The sequence below is a fragment of the Panthera onca genome, chromosome F2, assembly GCF_046562875.1.
Source record: "Panthera onca isolate mPanOnc1 chromosome F2, mPanOnc1 haplotype 2, whole genome shotgun sequence".
NCBI lineage: Eukaryota > Metazoa > Chordata > Mammalia > Carnivora > Felidae > Panthera > Panthera onca.
Genome location: NC_138356.1, coordinates 32,118,216 through 32,141,794, shown reverse-complemented (window position 1 = coordinate 32,141,794; position 23,579 = coordinate 32,118,216).

Below are 23,579 nucleotides of genomic sequence, written 5' to 3'. Positions count from 1 at the left end.
ATTGCTGAATTAGTTTATTTAATAATATTTAAATTCTGGCTAATGAAATAGCAGCCTGAATTTTTATAGCAGTGCGAAATAAATTTCTTTAGAAAAATCCAGTGGCAGTAAGTACATGGAAATACAGTACTTTTTGTTCTTGAAATATATAAATCAATGCAATGTGAATAAATGTTATAGTTGTAACATAATCGGGATTTATTTCCAATACCCCAGCTATTGGGGCCAGCTATTACTAAAATCATATTGTCGGGCTAAAGCCTCATAAAATCATTAATAATGTTTAGAACTTGAATTAGAAATATTATAACTTAGGCATATTAAAAACATTTCCAGGTACAAAGTTTTTTCTTAAGTTTTTTCAAGTTCTTTCCAATAAAGATCATTTAAAGGCGTGGAACTTCATGGTCTATACCCCCAGATGCCTTTCTACAAACTTATGTTATACTGTGGCCTTATAACAAAGGGTGTCTTATTATCTACAAAGCATATTTTCCTCTTGTGTATATCATTATTCTTTAGATTAATCAACATTCATTAAACCATTATCTTTTTTTAACATTATCAATACAGTGGAATATTGGTACCTTCTTTTTAGTGTATTGAATGACTACATTATTGATTTCAGATGCTTGAAGAATCGCACATTTACTCTAAAGGACTCACAAATGAATTTGTCCCATCATCAGTAGCTATTTATGTCATATTGGGGGTTAATAAACTATTAAAAAGTGTTTCTGGTAATCAAAAACAAAATGTTAGGAACTATTGTCCTAAAATTTCATTATCTTCATCACCATGAAGAGTTATCCCCCAATACCCATCTCTTTTTCTTCTTTAGTGAAAGAACTACATTATTTAGTTGAGAACAATAATGTCCAGAAGAAAGACAACATTTCTTCTACTCCTTTACAGCTAGTTATAACAAGGTTATCAACTACTGGTCAGCAAAGTATGTATGTTAGCAGACTTCAGGAAGTTCTGTCTAGAAAGTCAATGCAACTGTGAATGGTGCCTACAGTTCCCTACTTGCTTGCCCTAAACTGTGGCCCGGAATGTGTGTCATTGCTAATCTCTAGAGCAGAAATCACACAATGTAGATGGAGCATCCAATAGACAGAAGCGGATCACTAATGATACCACAGAGCTGCCCTAAATTGCCTAACCAGAGATTTCTGTACTGATAAAAAGAAACACTTCTAGGGGCGCCTGGGTGGCGCAGTCGGTTAAGCGTCCGACTTCAGCCAGGTCACGATCTCGCGGTCTGTGAGTTCGAGCCCCGCGTCGGGCTCTGGGCTGATGGCTCCGAGCCTGGAGCCTGTTTCCGATTCTGTGTCTCCCTCTCTCTCTGCCCCTCCCCCGTTCATGCTCTGTCTCTCTCTGTCCCAAAAATAAATAAAAAACGTTGAAAAAAAAAATTAAAAAAAAAAAAAAAAAAAAGAAACACTTCTAGTTAAGACAAGGAAGCTTCTATTTTCTTCTCGCAAATGATAGTAGTAATTTTGCCAGTCTCTGGAACAATGCTTTTAGCTGAAATAACTTAAAATCATGACACAAATTTCTTATATAAAAAAAAATTATTATCTTACCAGTTGAAGTCTAGAGGTAAAATTGGAACTTGGCATTCTGTGATCAGTGGCTTGTTGATGTAACAAGGGGTCAGGTTTACTCAGTCTCCCAGCTCTGCAGTATTCAGCTCTGCTCCATATCAGAGGGAATGCTTCCTCATGACCATCAGATAGCTACCAGTGGTGGTTAGGGCTGAATTCTTACTTTTTCTTGTCAAACAAGGGGAGTCAGGAGGGAATGAGGGATAAAGACATTTCGCTCAAACTTGTAATATCAAAATTCCCTTAATCTGCACCTACATAAGCCACATTCCCTCCATTTTGAGTGTCGGCAGTCACCTGGGACATGTTTTTTTTTTTTAGTTTACTTTTTATTTTTTTATATTTGAGAGAGAGAGAGACAGAGTGCGAACGGGGGAGAGGCAGAGAGAGAGAGAGGGAGACACAGAATCAGAAGCAGACTCCATGCTCTGAGCTGACAGCACAGAGCCCAACATGGGGCTCAAACTAACGAACCGTGAGATCATGACCTGAGCTGAAGTCGGAGGCTTAAGTGACTGAGCCATCCAGGCGCCCCCCCCCCCCACCTTTTTTTTATTACACCTGGTACATGTTGAAGACTGAGTGGCTAAAACTAACCAGCATCTATACCTGGAGCTGTAGATGAGGTTCCTTTCCTCTCAGTTACAAGGGGAGACACAGGTGTCTGAATTGATTTGTGTCCTACTGGGAAAAGTGTTACGTCCTTATTTCATGTCAGTGATAGTATATTAAAGATTGCTTGCCATTATCTTGAAGGTTCAAACTAAGCAGGATATTTTTGAGAGCTTTGAACAACTGGAATTGCAAGAAAATGAAGGCAAGTAGACTTAATTACACTTCCAAGTGATTGGCTTTTGAAAATACCTTTTTCAATATGAAGTATTGACCCTTTAAATAAGCAGATTCTATCAAACAAATCTAGACGTTTAGAAATTTCAATTATGCTCCTAATAGTTTATGTTGTGTTATGTCAATATTGTAAAATTCTGACGGTCTGTCTTTGGGTTCAGTATTAATTTCCAATGAGAATGTTTATAATCTTTTAAGTGAAGCAGGCATGTATGCAAGTAGCTATAATCAATATGGGGTGGAAGTTTAGAAAAGAGAAATGTTCAGCATGAACTGAAAAATGTTTTATGTTGAAGGTGAGACTTGTGATGAAGAGAAGTCACATTTTATGACATAGAATATTGGAGGGATTGAAAAAGAGGTTTTAAGAATAACAAGCAAGAACAATAACACAAACATTAAATATGACAAGCTTTTCTTACTTTCTAGTTGCGTGTTTACAAACTTAGGCAAAGCAATACAATGGTATTATTATTATTAATTATTGTTATAACTTTAGTATTATAACTGTACTACTCCTCATGCTTGCTGTTTATCTAGCTCCTGTGCCATATCAGAAATTGTGCCAAGCGATTCGCATTTATTTCCTTCAGACTGTACCTGAAAACAACCTTGAAGAATGATTTTGTATCTTCATTTTACAAATGGATTCTCTAAGACTTAGGTAAAATTACATTTCCAAGTATTCAAATGAAAAGCTAGAATTTCTGTACAGAATTTCTGTACAGATTTGTTTAACTCTAAACAACAACTTTGTTGTGTCCCAGAAAAAAATATTTACACTAATTTATTTAGTGTATTTATTTAATTTCAATAGTCTTACTAAACAATTTTATAACAAGCATTGTGTTTTCTTTGCAGAATTTGGAAACACATTTTTAATGTTTGATAAGTAAACTATGAAGTGAAACACAGCTTTGACTCTCTGATGTGTAATGAATCATTTAAGTGTATATTATTTCTTTAAATTAAACTTTAAAAAATTAAAACAGCTATTTTCATTTTACTGTCAAAGTAAATCTTTACTCTAGAACCTAAATTGTATCTTAAAACTTGGAAGCACCAATGTTTTTCTGCTAAGGGTTAATTTAAAAATTGCTTTATTAACAATTTTGGAATAGGAACATAGTATTTTTCTGTTTGAGATGTAAAAACTTTACTGCTGAAAATAATAGTAAAGGACATGAATGAGTGCAGAATAAGAACATGGAAATTAATATTGAACCTGAACATATGCCATTGAACCCAAACATAGGATATTTATAATATTGACATAGCACAACATAAACTACTAGGAGCATAATTGAAATTTTTAAATGTCTAGACCTGTTTAATAGAGTCTGCCTATTCAAGGGGTCAATACTTCACATTGAAAAAGGTGTTTTCAAAAGCCAATCACTTCAAAGTGTAATTAAGTGTGTTTGCCTTATTTTCTTGCAATTCCAATGATTCAGAGCACTCAAAATTTTCTGGCTTAGTTTGAACTTTTGAGATAATGGCAACCAATCTTTAATAACACTCACTTATGTCTTTTGTGCTTAAAACGATCAAATGCAGAAGTCAGTCACTCAAAATTTGGTCTTAAGTAAGTCCCCCTCCCCTTCTAGACTTGAGGGCAATATTCCTTTCCAGTCAAACTTTCTAGACTTAACATACACAAAACAGATGATGTGTAGCAAATTCTCTCCAGTGCATCAAAGTTAACAGAATCAAACATGAGAGAGGGAGAGAAGAAAGAGAAGAAAAAGAGAAAAACTTAGTTTATCATTTAACTATATAAGAAACTACCAAACTTTTCCAGATGTTTGTACAATCAGCATATGAGAGTATAGAGCTGCTCTGAATTCTCATCAATTTTGGCAATCTGTATTTTTAATTGTCACCATTCCAGTATTGCCACTAGTTTTGGGTGGGGCCATTTAACTTGCATTGGCCATTGGTATGTGATTGCCCGTGACTTATGCCACATAAGAGCTGATGCTTGAAGAGCTGAGTGTGTATTCTGGTTCTTCTTCCTTTTTCCTCTTCCATAAGAAGAGTATGTTCTAAACAGGAGCTGCTCCCTCATCCTAGATTCTGGAATGAAGAAGATAATGTGGATTCCAGGCAATGTGTGGTATAGAACAAAGCCACATCCTTGAGCAAAATCACAGCCTAAGGCAGAGCCAGGGCCAAATAAGAACAGATGTTAGTTAAAAATAATCTTTGTTGTTGCGCGCTGCTGAGATTTTGAGGGTGGTTTATCTCAGCCTATCACAGAAAAGCTGGTTAACATATGATCCATGAGGGTAAAAAGGTGTTCCAAGCCTTTGGCAATAAGAAATTCAAAAATGTTGAGCATCCATTTCACACTATCACATTTGAAATGATATGAAATTCTAATTCCAGCTTTCGAAAACATACAAAGTATAGAATACTGAATAGTCTTGAACATGCTAATAAACAAAAAATTAGCAATCTGTTTCTAGGTGTTTACTCTAAAGAAATTATTTTACATGGGCATGAGTAAGAAAAAATAGTCCATAAAGCTTTTCTGTATTTGAAAGACATCATTTCCCTAACCAAAGACATTAATTTAACTACAAGAGTAAAAATTAAGGAATAGTATGTTGAACAGAGTCATTCTCATAGAATTGATTTTTTTTTTCATTTTACATTCCTTTCATTTTATCTCTGTCTCCTTTCAAATCTTCTGAACGTGGACAGCTAGCATGAAGGAAAATGTGAGACCTTGACCACCTTGTCATTAGCAACTCTAGGCAGTATTTTCCATGTTTATTATTTGTGTCCCGTAATCCAGCCAAAGGAGGAACAGACAATTTTTTTTTGTACTTTGCCCTTTGTAAGGTAAGGTAAGGATTGTTGCGACCTCCCAGTCAGGTGCAAGTTCCATTTGCTTGTAAAGGATAAAATCTCTGCATGAGAAACAAGAGTCTATTTTGGAGATAAATTTAGACCTATTCCACATGACAATGCATTCCACGTCAGGCTGGATATCTGACAAATGTGTGAATATAAAATATGTCGGTTTAAAAACTATGCTGATGAAACATATGTTTTCTGTAAAATCAGAAAATTGTGCAAAATTAATTAAATCTCAAAAAATTCCATCTGGTTTACTGTTGAAGGTATGCTTTAAAAAAAATTAAAATCCAGAAAATGTGTTAGCTTTTTGTAAACATTTTCAATCTGTTAATGTCAGTGATTAGAAATGTAACAATTGCTGTTAGTTAATACCTAAGTAAGGTCCCTTTTTTTTTTTAACTTTTTGTTAATAAAAGTAATTTATAGTTGTTTTTACAGATAGAGGAATGGGGATACTCTTACTCTAAAATCCATAAAGAGTAGTTAAAAGATAAAAGGAAAAAGTCACTCTCTTCAGTGAAATGAATGAACAGATTTAATCCCAACTGCACACTCTGACCACACATGGTCTGAGTGAATGGGTCAGCTTTTGTTCTTCTCCTTTGTTTATTTTGCTAGTAAATTCCTCTCCAACTGCATCCTAATTCACTAATGTGGCTCAAGTACATAGAATAGTGCCTTGTACATCAAATACCTTCAGTAAAGATTTGTTCAATGATTGAATAAATGCAAAAGATTTCATATAGTATCATAAGAGAAAGCACCCAAAAAGTAGCTATCACAAATAGTTATTATTAGTCTAATTGCATAATTTTCATTAAAATGGCATTATATTAGTATTAGAAATTCATGAACTAGAAATTCATTTTCTAGAAATAAAATGTAGCAGATACGCTTGAAATTGAAAATATTTTTCCACGTGTGATATTTCTGCAAAAATAGAAAAGAATTCTTGAAATATTTTCCTCTTGAAATTGCTTTCTGCTAATTTTATACATAATTATTAAATTTGTTATGAGCTTTGATATATAATTGTAAACATGTAAATAATTGTTTGCATTTAGCAAATATTATATAGATGTACATATATGTGTATATATTATATATACATAAACTTCTAAATATGGGTTAATTACTAACAAGTTAAGTTTTTTACAAAATAATTATATCGAAATAAAACTCTTAACTTGCAGTACGTTTCACATGCAGTACGTTTCATATTAGTGCAATGTCCTGTGTATGCTTCTATGTTTAGAAAATATAGCATAAGCAAAGTAGAAGCTTTAGATTCCTGTAAATGAACCATTTTCAGTCTCTTAACTCCAATGTTTCTAACTCAGGAACTAAAAGAATTACTGTTTAGGTACATACTATCGACAACCAATGAATGGAAACCAATGGTTCTACCATTTACTTCTATATTTAGCATTTTCCTGGCTGCCTTGACAATGAAAAGTCCTGGTCACTTACTGTTTTATGGGCAGAAGGGTGCATAATTATTTAAGAAATATATAAACAATATATTACAAATATATAATATATAAAAATATATATTTATATATATAATAAATAAAATATAATTTTATTATTACAAGAAGGCAAATAAAATACTTCCAAGTAGGCAAACATCATATTTTTATTTTTTGTATTAGTGTACAAGGCTACAAGTAAGTGATACCTTATATAGATGGCTGGATTGTCTGCAGCAGAACAGCTGTGTTACAGCCTCTGCTCTGATTGGTCTGAGGCAATGACGTGCTGACTGTTAAACATTTTTAATGTCACTTCTTTAGGTAACTAATATTCTAAATGTTTTCGATATAACTGAGACTTTATTGTGCAATTAGGTCTATTGTGTGTGTGTATATGTGTGTATGAAGACATTTGTTTGAAGGAGTGCTCTGGATTTTATAAAAGAGAGATTAAGAAAGGTCATTTGCAAAGTGGGGTATTATAATTTCAGTACAATAACTGCTTGGAAAATAAATTGATCTAGTTGTTTATAATTCCTGCCCATTATTATTTAACTCAATCTCTTTCTCTTTGGATTGTATATTGTGGCTGTCAAAAGGCCATTAAGCTTTTAATGCATATTTTTTCTTCATTTGCCAGATACCCTTAATCACAGGCAGTATTGGAGGAATTAATTGCAAAATTAAAGTAAAAGAGAAAACCACTGATAGAACATTATTAAAAGGGATAAGAAGAGTCATTATGAAATATTAAGGCAGGAAGAAGTAAGGATTTGAAATGCAGCCCTGTCTTGTATATTCTTCAGGGCAAATCTTACCTCTTCCCAAGGATTACTTGTTCTGCTATATACTGATTATTAGTTTTAATAAAATATGGCATACACATAGGTCATAAATCTCATCTTATTTTTAAAATTTAGAATATTTTAAACTAAGCAAGTTAGGGAAGATTTTAGTTAAGATAAGGTAAGATCTAATTTAGTTGATATGTTACAAACGTGAAATGATATTAAATAAAATTGTGTGCTCTCTCAACGTGTACAATTCTTTTTTTTGCCTCCAATATGCACAATTCTTTTCAGAAACAAGTGGAACTTGAGAAGTATATGACTCCAGGCAAGTGATGAAATAAAACAAAGACAGACTCTGAACACATGTGCAGTGTTTCTGGAGAGATGATTATAACTAGAGCTCCACAGACTCTCAGGGGAATAGAGAGAAAGATGAAACTAGAAGGTGGAGCTTATAGGTGGAACTATAGTAATTTCACCACCCCCAAAATAAGTGTAGTGAAGACGAAGGCATTCTGATCCCATGAAAATCTGCATTGCTAGGTACAGCTCTGAGCACAAAGAGTATGTTTTAAAAGACTTATTGAGTGAATAATTTGTTCATTATAGGTTTTAGCATACATATATTATGAGGCAATATTATAAGTATACCTTTGTTTTCACAAACAAATGTTAAAAAGTTATATATGTATAATACAGCCATAGTATTCACAATTACATAATCACATGGCTAAAACCACATCTACAAAGAAAAGTGGTTATATATAAAGTGGCCAAGAATAAGAAGAGTAATCTATTTTAGTTAGAACCACAATACTGACCACCTACTCTAAGGAAATTTCCAAGCTTTAAATGAAGGTTATCAAACACTTTCTTAATAAAATAATTTCCAGTTTGAATAAAGTTAAATATAATTTAACATATTTGTATCATTAGACTCCTTACTCCCACTGACAGTATTTACAAGAGATTAACAGGCTATCATGTAACATAATTAAATAATTCTAAGAAGAACAGAGAATTATAAATAAAATATAAAGCAATTTTGAAACTCCAATAGTACTAAACTTTTTTTTTTTTTAGAAATGAAAAAATGTAATTTCCCTTTAATGGGTTTCCAAATCTTAAAGTAAAGTGGATTCAAAAAGTCCTGTTTTTCATTTGTGGAATGAATTTTGATGGGATAAGTTGCATTTTTTCTTTTTTTTCAGTAGGCTTCATGCCCTGTGCAGAGCCCAATACAAGGCTTGAACTCACGACCCTGAGATCAAGACCTGAGCTGAGATCAAGTAAGACGCTTAACTAAGTGAACCAGGTGCCCTGGTTACATATTTTTAATACAGATATTTACAGTGTAGAATTTTGAAAAATACTAATGGGCTAGAGCAAAACCCAAGTCAAGTAGATATCTTATCTACAATGTCTGCATTGCTCTCATTTGTTATTTGATCTTTCAAGAAATACTTCCAAATTTTAAGCAGCATCCTAGATTTTATTTCATTAACCAAAAAGGAAGATGGCTCTGGAATATTTAGATTTGTTTAATAAACAAAAAAATGTGAGCGACAGAAGAGTTTATTTGTATGCAGAAATAAATTCCCAAGCTATACACCCTTTCACTTGTATCAGCTGTAACTGTCTATATCAAAACTCACAGAATTAAGTATTACTTGTCTGTATCAAAACTCACAGAATCACCTTCACAATCATGGTCAAACAGGAGAAATGTCAAAAATATACTTAAAATATTTTATCTATGGGTTTATATGTATATAGATTTCCCAAGTTTGAAGTGAATCCTTTGGACCAAAGACCTGTCTGGGAAACTCTATCTGTAGTTTCATGAGTATCATCTGCAAAGGATGGGAATTGAATTTTCAGAAATCAGCATCTTATTATTTAATATTAATGAGACATTTAGCATCAGGCTTGTGGGAATGATCGTGATTATTTTGTGATTTCTGGCTTATGTAAACTCTTGGTTTCCCTTGGATGCTGAAGTACTTATTTAAAATTGCCTCACTTGTTGCCATCATAAAATGTAACATGTCAATCTTTGAGAATGCTGTGAAAAGTAATTAGTTTTAAACTGTTAAGGACATTAAATTGAAAAAAAAAATCAAGAATGACAAGAAGTATTATTTATCTTAATTTATATGAATTTGCAGCAAATAGGAAGGGCTGCTTTATTATGTGTCAATTAGGATTCATTCCTACGAGTATAAATCAGGTTTTGATTATCTTGCATATCAGGTGAGGAGAGCTTTCAAATTTGCAGCAAGGAAGAAGTTTGTTTGTCAGGTTTCTCTGCCTTGTCTTTTTAAAGTTATTTCTTGCAACATATTGCAAGTCAGGGCTTTGGAATACATTAGTTAAACCCTCTGAGACAAAGGATTAAATCCAACAGTTGAAACAGTAGAAATAGGACTAACATTTCAATGTGAAAAGTATACAGGATTGAGCAGTATATTCAATTTCCTTAACAAAAAAACTAGTTGGATTAAATTCTGTTCCATAATAAATAAAAACACTTCACTTAAAATTGATTTTTTTTATATATTTCCACTTAAAGGTGAATTTAACTGTACGTTTTCAGCTGACTTTGCTTCTGTTTCTGAAACAGCACAGCTTTCAAGAATACTTTTAAGGGGAAATTAATGCTTTTAGCTGTATGTATTTTGATGACTCAGCAAGAATACTGCTGAGTGCATGACACTTTCTAGAGCTCAAATCCAGTATTTAATGAAGTCTTTCCTAATCTCTTGGCAAGAGGAGGAATAACTGAATGTTCTCCTAAATTAACAACATAGGAAAGTGGAAGATGGTTCTTCCTTTATTGTGATTTCTACTCAGATATATTTATGTTTTTATGTATAACTCCATATTTTAAAAAGATTTTACAATCTACTTACAAATATTGGATATTGATAAAAATTTTTCTTCACCAGCAATATTATATAGCTATGGGAAATTCCTTTATTTTACAAGTAGACCAGTTATTTAAAATGATGATTCATACTCTATCATTAAAGAATCAATATTCAAATTTTGACTAATATTGCATATAAATTCCTTGACAGTTGACTATACATGCTTAAATATTTTGTCAAATTTTTAGCATCTCATGAAAACTGGCATGTCAAAGATAAAACTATAGTATTGCTTTATGTAACACTTTTATTTGAATTGAATGTGAGTCATGTTTGGTGACTACTTTAAATGGAATTGGAAGGCTTTGTTTATATTCCACTTAGAATAATGGCAATCACCTCCTGTATTAGACTACTTTTCCATGCAAAGTATCATTTCCATTTGCTTTAAGTTTGCTTTCATCTATCCATTCACTCACTGAGCATATACTGAATACCTTACTAAAACAGAATACTATGAAGGAGACATACAGATGCCTAACACACACATGAAAAGATGTTCAATATCACTCATCATCAGGGAAATAGAAATCAAATCTGCAATGAGAGACCACCTCACACCTGTCAGAATGGTTAAAAATCAACACCACAGGAAACAACAGATGCTGGCGAGGATGTGGAGAGAGGGAAACCCACTTGCACTGTTAGTGGGAATGCAAATTGGTGCAGCCACTCTGGAAAACAGTATGGAGGTGCCTCAAAAAGTTAAAAATACAACTACCTTATGATCCAGCAATTGCACTACTAGGTACTTACTAAAGGATACAAAAAATACCTATTTGAAGGGGAACATGCACCCCAATGTTTATAGCAGCACCATCAACAATAGCCAAATAACAGAAAGAGCCCAAATGTCCATCGACTGATGAATGGATAAAGAAGAGGTGGTTTATATATGTATATGTATTTGTATGTACACACACAAACACATACACATACATACATACATACATACATACATACATACAATGGAGTATTACTCCACCATCAAAAAGAATGAAATATTGCCATTTGCAATGACTTGGATGGAGCTAGAGAGTATTATGCTAAGAGAAATAAGTCAGAAAAAGTCAAATACCATATGATTTCACTCATGTGGTACTTGAGAAACAAAACAGATGAACATAGAGGAAAGAAAAAAAACAGGATGGCAAACTATAAAAGAGCCTCTTGACTGTAGAGAACAAACTGAGGGTTACTGGAGGGAAAGAGACCAGGGCAATGGGCTAGCTGGGTGATGGGCATTAAGGAGGGCCCTCATTGCGATTAACGGTGGGTGTTATATGTAAGTGATGAATTACTAAATTCTATTCCTGAAACCAGTATTATACTATATATTAACTAACTAGGATTTAAATAAAAACTTGAAACAAGAACAGCAAAACAAAAATCCCAGAATGATATTAGAGTACATGCAAATCTGTGGCTAATGCTGTCTTGCAGGGATAAGAAGAGTAAAATATAAGCCAGGTATTTATGACTTTCCAGGTTGAGCAGAAGTGCATTGGATAGCTCTGTGAAGGAAAAACAGTAATGAAACAACTGGAAGAGTATGAGAAATGAGAAGACTTGAGGGAGAGGCTGGTAAAATACATCTGTAAGATGATCAGGAATTCAAGAGATAAGTTTCATACCTTGAGCCTTAATGGCATTTGTTTTTTTTCTGTTCTTTTTACCAGTAGCAACTGATTCAGGACTTTGAGATGAGGAATAGAGGGTGGCAATATTTTATGATCTGTTCCCTCCTCCTCCCCTTCCTCCTCCTCCTCCCCCTCCTCGTCCTCCTCCTCCTTCTCCCTCCCCCTCCTCTTCCTTCTTCTTCTTCTCCTCCTCCTTCTCCTCTTCTTCTTTTAGTAATAGCAGCCTTGTGGAGAATGAGTATGAGTTGCGGAAACCACTAAAAAGAGAACTGGAGAACTCTCACAAGGAGTAAAGCAAGGTGATTCTAGGAACATGGTGATCAGACTGTAGCCTTTCCCTACTTCTTTCAATTCTATTTTATTTGCCTCTACTGAGCCAAGAAGGCTTGGGTTATATTTGGGACCTAGCAAAGAGAAATAGTGTGAGGCTTTTGGCACTGTAGCAGAGATGTGGAAGCCTTCCTTCCCCCACACCAGAAATGAGTACTCAGAGTTGTGTGAGGCTAGGGTATGCTATTGTTTAAAATATATAAGAAAAACAACCAGATAATTTGAGATGAACAAAAAATAATAATAAACCAGTAAAGAATATTAAATGTTCTGGAAAATAAGAAGAAAACTAGGAAGGGTAATATTGTCTCTGAGGCAAAAGAAATTTTGATCCAGAAAGAGTTGTTGCATAACGTACTTAGTTAAGTAACCTACTTGCCACTTAAAAGTCAACAAAGGTGCTTACAAGAGAAACCACTGGTCTTAGGAAATAGAACATTGCATAAGACTACCACAGGAGACATTTCCATAGAGAGGTAGGGGCTACATGACTGTTGAAGCAACTGAAAGGTGAAGAAATATAAACAATGAATATGTATTATTTCAATAGAGTTTGCAGTGAAGTGCAAGTGGTAGGTAAATCAATCTTAAAGACGGCATAAAATAGAATGATGTTGGATTTTTACGTGAGGGAGATTGGAACATGTTACTAACTGAGAGGTGAGAGAAGGAAAGGCATTAATGCATGAAGTGATTACTTAATTGCTTGGATTTACAAAAGCTAAACCTCAAAATTCTAAGTCTGTAAATTGCCTAAATCTCACTTTTCACTACTGAGCATACGCACTTGTTATTAAGAGGAAAGGTATCCTGAAAATAATTTACCCTAAAATATACTTGTATATTTATGTGTCTGTGTGTATGTGGGTTTCCATTCAGACTTTTATTTATTCATTTTTATTTTTTTAATGTTTTTATTGTTTATTCATTTCTGAGAGAGAGAGAGAGAGAGAGAGCCCAAGCAGGGGAGGAACAGAGACAGGTAGAGGGAGACACAGAATCCAAAGCAGGCTCCAGGCTCTGAGCTGTTAGCATATAGCCCGACACGGGGCTCGAACTCAAGAACCATGAGACCGTGACCTGAGCCGAAATCGGAAGCTTAACCGACTGAGCCATCCGGGCACCCCAACCAATCAGAATTTTTAAATATAATTTATAGTGACTTCATGAGGATCTTGGATATTATTGTAGTGCACATTATTAGAATAATGTTACATTTTATACATGCAAGACTTGTCTTTGTTTTAAGAAAACATCTTTTTCCCCCCCAAAGAACAAACATTAACCATTATATTGGAACAGTTTAAAGAGTTTCTGTTGGGACACCTGGGTGGCTCAGTCGGTTGAGTGTCCGACTTCGGCTCAGGTCATGATCTCACAGTGAGTTTGAGCCCCGACGTTTGGCTCTGCACTGACAGCTCAGAGCCTGGGGCCTGCTTCACATTCTGTGTCTCCCTCTCTCTCTCTCTGCCACTTCCCCACTTGTGCGCTCTCTCTCTCTCTCTCTCTGTCTCTCTCTGTCTCTCTCAAAAATAAATAAATAAACATTAACAAAATTTTTGAAAAAATAATAGAAACTAAAAAGTTTCTGTTAATTTCCCATATTTGGCTAAAGATAAATGTTTACTTTCACTTGACAGTGAAGATTTTCTAAATGAAATACATATATGTTTTAAAAAATTGAAACACCTTTTCATGAAAAGATTGGAAGTAATATTCAGATTTTATTTTATGGGAGAATATTTTCCACCCACTGGTTAATGATTAACTCAAAATAAATGGTAATCATAGCTTAAATTGATATTTCCTAACATAAGCTGACTGATAGCTATTAAAAAAAAAGACTGAGTGAACATTTTCTTTCCATGCCACCTATTTATGTCAAAAAACATTTTTAGAATATTTGCTGTGCTCACTGAAAATACAAACTTATGCTTATATTCTTTTGCAAAGAGAAATCTGTTAAATTGTTTCAATAACCGCATTGCTCCTCAAGTTTATATGAGCTTAAATATGGTGAAGTCTTCATCTGTAACTGACTTTTTATTCATGATTGATGGGTTTGGGTTTCAGTGTAATGAACTCATACCTACATTGAAAGAAAATAATTTAGTTAACTAGCATGATACCCAATTCTTTCACTTCTTATCATGTTCCAATTTATATCATTTAAAAATTAAGGACTTTCTCTTCCTTGCCCAAGATTTAGAAGAATCCTCCTAGTAGAAGTGAGATTATTTTCATCAGTAAAAACAATTGCCGGGATGTGTTTGGGAGAAAACAAGCAAACATAATATATGTCATTTTGGTTTAGCTTCTTTTATTGTTTTAGAAACAGTTTTACAAAGAAATTCTGAATACTCTATACAGTAACAACCAATATTGCCTTATAGTGATCTTTGTCTTCTCCTCACCTTCCAGGTGAAGCCATATCCATGTGATAGTGGCAAAGAGGGCAAACCAAACAGCAGGTTTATTTGTAGCTCTGACTCTCCTACCTGGATCCAAGGAATGAGAATTTCTACCTTTCATTCCTGCTCCCTGATTTCCTGAACTCCACTTCCAGCAGCCATGTTGTGGCATACACTGGGCAAGAGTGACTTTAAATTACTACGTGTGTTATTCAATTTCTTTCATAAGCTTTCTATGGTTTTCAATGTTCCGATCTCTTACCTCTTTGGTTAGGTTTATTCCTAAGTGTTTTATGGCCTGGGGGGCAATTATAAATGGGATTGATTCCTTGATTTTTCTGTCTGCTGCTTTATTATTAGTGTATAGAAATGCAACCGCTTTCTGTACGTCGATTTTATATGTGATTTTGCTGAATTCATGTATCAGTTCTAGTAGTTTTTGGTGGAATCTTTTGGGTTTTCCATGTATACTATCATGTTGTCTACGAAGAGTGAAATTTGATTTCTTCCTTGCTGATTTGGATGGTTTTTATTTCGTTTTGTTGTCTGACTGCTGAGGCTAGGACTTACAATGCTTTATTGAACAACAGTGGTGAGAGTGGATATCCCTGTCGTGTTCCTGACCTTAGGGAGAAAGCTCTCAGTTTTTCCCCATTGACGATAATATTAGCTGTGAGTCTTTTGAAAATGGTCTTTCTGATCTTGAGGTATGTTCCTTCTATCTCTACTTTCTTGAGGATATTTATCAACAAAGGATGCTGTATTTTGTCAAATACTTTTTCTGCATCTATTGAGAAGATCATATGATTCTTATCCTTTCTTTTATTAGTGTGATATATCATGTTGACTGATTTGCACATATTGAACCAGCCCTGCAGCCTAAGAATAAATTCCACTTGATTGTGGTGAATAATTCTTTTAATGTATTTTGGATTTGATTTGTTAGTATCTTGTGGAGGATTTTTGCATCAGGGTGATTGGTTTATAATTCTTTTTAGCAGGGTCTTTGGTTTTTAAATCAAGGAATGCTGGCCTAATAGAATGAGTTTGGAAGTTTTCCTTACATTTCTATTTTTTTGGAACAACTTCAAAAGAATAGGTATTCACTCTTCCTTAAATTCTTGGTAGAATTCCCCTGGGAAGCCATCTAACCCTGCACTCTTGTTTGTTGGGAGATTTTTTTATTACTGATTCTATTTCTTTAGTGGTTATAGGTCTGTTCAAATTTTCTATTTCTTCCTGTTTCAGTTTTGGTAGTTCGTATGTCTCTAGGAATTTGTCCATTTCTTCCAGATTGCCCAATTTATTGGCATATAATACTCATAATATTCTGTTACTATTGTTTGTATTTCTGCGTTGTGGTTAGGGATCTCTCCTCTTCCACTCATGATTTTATTTATTTGGGTCCTTTCCCTTTTCTTTATGATAAATCTGGCCAGGGGTTTATCGATTTTGTTAATTCTTTCAAAGAACCAGCTCCCGGTTTTGTTGATCTGCTCTACTGTTTTTTTTATTTCTGTATCATTGATTTCTATTCTAATTTTTCCCTTCTTCTGCTGTTTTGGGGCTTTATTTTTTGTTCCTTTAGGAATAAGGTTATCTTTTAGGCATAAGGTTATGTTGTGTAGTTGAAGACCTTTCTTCCTTCTTTAGGAAGGCCTGGGTTGCTATATACTTCCCTCTTATGACCACTTTTGCTATAATCCAGAGGTCTGGGACTGGATTGGAATAAAAAATGTTGTTAAAATGTTGATTCTATTCAAAACAATCTACACATTCAATGAAATTCTTATAAAAATAACACCATCATTCTTCACAGACCTATAACAAACAATTCTAAAATTTTTATGGAACCAAAAGAGACCCTGAATAGCCAAAGTAATGGTGAAAAAGAAAATTAAAGCTGGAGGCATCACAATTCCAGACTTCAAGCTGCATTACAAAGCTGTAATCATCAAGAGAGTATGGTACTGGCACAAAAACAGACCGAAAGATCAATAGAACAGAATACAGAACACAGAACTATACCCACAAATGTATGGCCAACTAATATTTGACAAAGCAGGAAAGAATATCTAATGGGAAAAAGACAGTCTCTTCAGCAAATGGTATTGGGAAAACTGGACAGAGACATGCAGAAGAATGAACCTGGACCACTTCCTTATACATGCACAAAAATAAACTTAAAATGGATGAAAGACCTACATGTGAGACAGGAGACTATCACAATCCTAGAGGAAAACACAGGCAGCAGCCTCTATGACCTCGGCCACAGCAACTTTTTCCAAGACATGTCTCCTGAGACAGTAAAACAAAAGCAAACATGAACTATTGGGACTTCATGAAAATAAAAACCTTCTGCACAGAGAAGTAAACAATCAACAAAACCAAAGGCAACTAATGAATGGGAGAAGGTATTTGCAAGTGACATACAGATACAAGGTTAGTATCCAAAATCTATAAAGAATTTATCAAACTCAACACACAAAAAACAAATAATCCAGTGAAGAAATGGGCAGAAGACCTGAATAGACACTTTTCCAAAGAAGACATCCATATGGCTAACAGACACATGAAAAGAAGCTCAAGATCATTTATCAACAGAGAAATACAAATCAAAACCACAATGAAATACAACCTCACACCTGTAAAAATGGCCAAAATTAATAATTCAGGAAACAACAGATGTTGGCAAGGCTAAGAAAAGGGGAAAGATTTTGCACTGTTGGTGGGAATGCAAACTGGTGCATCCAGTCTGGAAAACAGGATGGAGGTTCCACAAAAAGTAAAAATAGAACTATCCTACAACCTAGCAATTGCACTACTAGGTATTTATCCAAAGGATAAAAAATGCTGATTCATAGGGAAACATGAACCCCAATGTTTCTAGCAGCACCATCAACAGTAGCCAAATTATGGAAAGAATCCAAATGTCCACCAACTGATGAATGGATAAAGAGGAAGTGGTATATATAAGATACAATGGAATAGTACTCAGCCATCAAAAAGAATGAAATCTTGCCATTTGCAACAACATGGATAGAACTAGAATGATAATGCTAAGTGAAATAAGTCAGTTAGCAAAAGACAAATATCATATGATTTAATTCATATGTGTAATTTAAGAAACAAAAACAGATGAACACAGGGGAAGGGAAGGAAAAATAAGATAAAAGTAGAGAGGAATGCAAACTATAGGAGACTCTTAAACAGAGAACAAACTGAAGGCTGCAGGAGGGGTGCATGGGCTAAATAGTGGGAGGATGGGCTAAATGGTGATGTCAATATCCTAATAAAATTGCTTGAAAACAGTGATAAAGTTTTAAAAGCAGCCAGAAGAAAATGAAATCTTTACATGCAAAGAAACAAACAAATATAAAAAGTAGTATATATGCCTTGTTAGATTTTATGGAAGCAGAGGACAATGGAAGAGAATCTTAAAAGTACTAATAAGAAGAAAACAAAAGCAAACACAAAATCAGTCAAGCTCGAATTCTATACCCAGAGAAGATATATTTTGCAAATGAAGACAAAAATTCTCAGGGTTAACTCCCTCTTCCAAATGCTACTTATTTCAAAGTTAGATTAGTGAAATATTAATTGAAGATATGTGTTTGGATTAACAACTAAAAAGAATGATATCAGGAATTTCGTGGTACGTAAGGCTCTCTATCCTGAGATTCACAACATTTTCTTTTCTCAGATCACTGGGACTCATAAAGATGAGGACCTCATTTTAAACCTTTCCACAGGACAGATTGCCAGACAAAGTAAATGATAATATCAGGTAAAATTGAATTTCCAGACTAAACAAATAGACATTTGTAGAATAATGCTATCTCAAAAACTGTTCAAAAGAAAAAAAGAAAATCAACACAATAGAGAATATATATCAAGTGAACTAAAATTAGTAGAAAGGAAAGACCTAGGATTAGAAATAAATACACACAATGTAAGAAAACAGGAACAGATGCTAGCAATATCAAACAAGAATAAGAATTTTTTTTTAAATCAAGATAAAACAATACGGGAAGTTATTTAAAATAAAGCATCACATGGCTAAGTGAAATAGTAGTATAATATCAAAACAGCAAATTAGTGAGGTAGATGATCAGATTAAGGAATTTTAAGAAGGAAGCACAAAGGGATGTAAAGGTATGTATAAAACATGGAGGGTATAAAAAGGAAGTTTCAATTCCTTGGTCGAAGACTTCCTAGAAGAAAAAAATGAGTAGGGGTGATGGAGAAGGGATTTTTTTTTAAATAAATAAATAAATAAATAAATAGCCATATGATTTTAACCTTTGTTTAAAAAAATTCCATCACAGTTCAGTGAAAATATATACTTGGTATATGGGATTACGGTGGGAAATATTGACCTGAGAGGAATTTGTAATAGAGAAGTAGGTGAAAAGATACCAAGCATAGTTACTAGAAGTACCCAGTTAAAGTACAAATCCAGAAGAAGCTGTCCAGGTCACCCAAAACTGGTGAGCAATGAGAAAAAGAAATTAAGGTAAGAGGGACAAAGAAGGAGAAAAAAAAATCTTCAGAATTGGGATATGGATTATATTCTATTCCCAATATGGTAACTGTATCTAATGGTATAGGAGGGTATGACAAAGGAAAGTTTATCTTTAACTCTACCAGGTGCAATGGACATGATCCACTTCTGGTGGTCCTGCGAATAGAATATAATTTTATAGTAATCTCTGTATAATAAAAAATATAGGAATTTAAATAAATAACAATGAGTTAACTCCACATTGGGAGAGTATATGAGAAGTAATTTAAGAGTAGTATGCAATATAGACAGCAAATGAGATCATGAAAGAAAAACATTTCTCTGAATAAAGTTTTAAAAAATGAACTTGGATTTGAAAGCTTCAGAGAAGAAAGCATAACATTTCTGTATCCCGATGAAGAACCCCTTCTTTCAGGCATTAGAGCCTTCCACTGCTCGTTACCCAATGTCAGAAAGCTAGTATATATTTGTTTTCTATCTGTTTATAATGGTGGGATAATTCATCTAGTAGTCAACCAATTATGGAAGTCTCAATGAAAATTTTTAAGAGAAATGAGTGGAGAGGCAATTTTGAAGAGGCAACTGATCAATTCTGACCTGTATTCATGAGCCTCTCATGCCAGTAAAAGTTTGTCCTGATCTGATGTCACCCACCCCCCTCACCAGCAGTTTAGATCTAAGATATTTTACATATATCTAATTTCTGTGATAAAAAGATAGCAACTAAAAGTTATATCAAGCAATGCAGAACAAAAATGATTCTTTAGGGAAGGGAATTTCTTTGATATAGAGGAAATTAGTGTTTATCTCAAAGCAATGGAAAAGAAATGCATAGCAAATTAAAATCGCCTTTTTCCAATCTACCTTTTCCTTCCTACCACCTTACCTTCCAGGTTGTACTCATTCACCCTACGCCATTTCAAGTAAATCTTCTTAGATATCCTCAAAGAGTTTTATTACCTCTTTATGCGATCCATGCCCACTCTTCTTCAACATTTCTCTAGGACTGATTTTGGGGAGGGAGATGACAGCTTTTCCTAGTTCACCATTGTGGCAGGAAATTAATGTGTTTTTGTTTTTTGGTTTTGTGGTTTGTTTGTTTGTTCTTGTTTTTGTTTTTTCGTAATTTCTTTTAATATTTTTTCTATAGCCCCTTTTAAAATCGGCCTGTTTATATTTCCCCAAAATTCATATGTTGAACTCCTAACCTCAAAGTGTGCTGATATTAGTAGGCGAAAGTCTTGGGGAAGTGATTAAGTCTTGAGGATACCGCCCTCATGAATGGGATTAGTGCTCTTACTAAAAAGGCCTCAGAGAGCTCTGTCCCCCTTTCAGCCATGTAGGGATCCAGTGAGAAGTCAGGAACCAGGAACAGATCCTCCAAGAGAACATTAGGATGCTGACATCCTAATCTTGGATTTCCATTCTCCAGGACACTGATCAAAAAATGTTTGCTTATAAGCCACCCAGTTTGTAGTATTTTGTTATAGCAATTTGAATAGACAAAGACAATGCTCAACATTCTATTTTAACTCCATCCATCATCCATCTTTGTAGATTTCTTTCAGCCTGCTACTGCAGTTTAACTTTATTTTCACAATGGTTTGCAACCAAGAAGAAGTGGTTGGCTAAGCTTTCAATAAAAAGGACTTTTATGCAGAGCATGACTTTCCCAAAAGATACATGGTGAGGTCTGAGTCTATCAGGAGATTTACTGTAGATGTACTAGCATATGAATATTAAGAAGTTAATTTACATTGGGGCACCTGGGTGACTCAGCCAGTTGAGTGTCGAACTTCAGCTCAAGTCATGATCTCATGGTTGGTGAGTTCAAGCCCCACATTGGGCTTGCTGCTGTCAGCCTATCAGTGCAGAGCCTGCTTCAGATCTTCTGTCCCCCTCTCTCTGCCCCTCCCCTGCTTGTGCTGTCTCAAAAATAAATATTTAAAAAACAAAGAAGATAATTTACCTTTAAGCATAAGTAGTATTTTAAGGCACTTTTGAGGGAGAATGACTGATTAAGTTGACATTTTAGACAGATGTCTCTGGATTGTATGAAAAATGATTTGAGAGGAGCTGAATTAAAGAAAAGAGACCAGGAGGCACCTGGGTGACTCAGTTATGCGTCTGACTTTGGCTCAGGTAATGACCTCACAGTCCATGAGTTCAAGCCCTGCATCAGGATCTGTGTTGACAGCCCAGAGCCTGCAGCCTGTTTCAGATTCTGTGTCTCCCTCTCTCTCAGCCCCTCCCCGACTCGTGCTCTGTCTCTCTCTCTCAAAAATAAATAAACATTTTAAAAACTTTTTAAAAAAGTACTTCATTAAAAAAAGAAAAGAGATCAGTTAAGTTGATGAGTGGTCGCATGTAGTTAAAGCAAAAAGATATGGAAGAATGGATTTAATTTCTGAAAAATGATTGATTAATTCATCAGAATTTGTCAATGATCAAATGTGAAAAATAAGGTAGAGAGAAAAACAAAAATAACCTTTGTGTTTTTAATTTGGATATTAGGATGCATAAGGGAGGTATCATTTGAAATAGAAAATACAGTACTTTTTATTTGTTGAGTTTAAACATCTGTGGAATATACAGGTGGAATCTTAGCCTTGTGGTTGCAGGTGGAAATTCAGATAATTTTGAGTTCAGTTATGACTCCCAAAGGATGTATATTAATGATCTTGCTATCTTATCAGGTTATTATTACCTGATCTTACTCTCTTAAATTCAGTATCCATTTTTTAAATGTTAAAATAGATAAGAGGAGATTAATGTTATACTTTTGTATTAACTACAACCAAATAAGAATATTTTGTATTTCTGTAATGAAACACCATTGTTTATGGTCCAAGATGAAACTAATTTAAATTTAATTATCTTTCATAGTAAGCATGAGTGCAGGAAGATATTACTTTTCAGATAGCTAGTGTAAAAAATTATTTTTATTTATATGAAGAAATATTCTATTTTTCTGAACATAAAGGGACAGCCATTTTGAAAACCTTGTAACACAGGTCACCAACAACCTTATTCAGCCAAGACTTCCAATCTTCTCATCTATGGATCTTTTTCATGTGGTCCTTAAGATGAAAAAAAATTATTATATTGGTTAGGCTTTGATTCTGCTTCCTGACATATAAAATGGCCCCAGAAGCCAATGGGAAAAAATTTAAAACCTATATAATCACATGTAGAAAATTGAAAGACAGTATACCATGAAAACAATAGTGTTTACTCCATAACATAAATATGGTTTCAAAGGCGAACTGTGTTATTGAAAGGTAAGTAAACCACAGCTCTTTTCTTTCTTTCTGCATGAGAAAATCTGATGGAAAATAACATAGCTGAAAAGGGATAGTGCTCTATTAAAAACATTTTCAAGATTCCTGTCTCTTTAACTTCAGTCCATCCTGACACAGCATACCCTTCAGAATAGACCCTATTATGACTTTTCTGACATTGTAACATTACATCTTGCTTCCAGCTGTTTTGAATATTCCAAAAGAATATTTTTAGAGATAAGATACAATTAGTAGAGCCAGAAACTCTCTCCACATGTAGGCAGCATAGATTATAGCTGAAGAAAGGTGGGCCAATCATAGTTTAGCTGTATCATTATCTAGGCCTCAGGGATAGCTACAAACCTGAGAATCTCATTGACAATTTAGTTACAGAGGACTTTGTTATGAGTTTAAATTGGCCAGGATAATGTACATGACAAGTCTTTTTAGCTAAATGTTTAAGCTCCTTTAATCACAGAGTATGAGGAATAATTCCAGTATGTTTAGAAACTCAGAAAAAAGTCTGGAAGAAATACCACATTTTGCAATGTATTCTGAGGGCAAAAGCTACATGACCAGATTAATGAAAGCAGACAAGCAATATTCCTATATATTCAGAGTCAAAAAAGGTTTTATTTCCTTCTCCCTGCCACTGAAGTAGCTTGCCAATGAAAGAATAAAAAAATAAATAAATAAATTATTTTTAATCTTACATATGAAATTATTTGAAAATACAGTGAATACATTTAAACTGCTTATCATCCACTGCTATTCCTTTAAACTCCCCTAAACTCTGCAAAAATTCATCTAGACATTAATTCAAGAAAAATTTAAACAATTTTGGAATATCAAGGTATATTAAGAATAGAGTTATT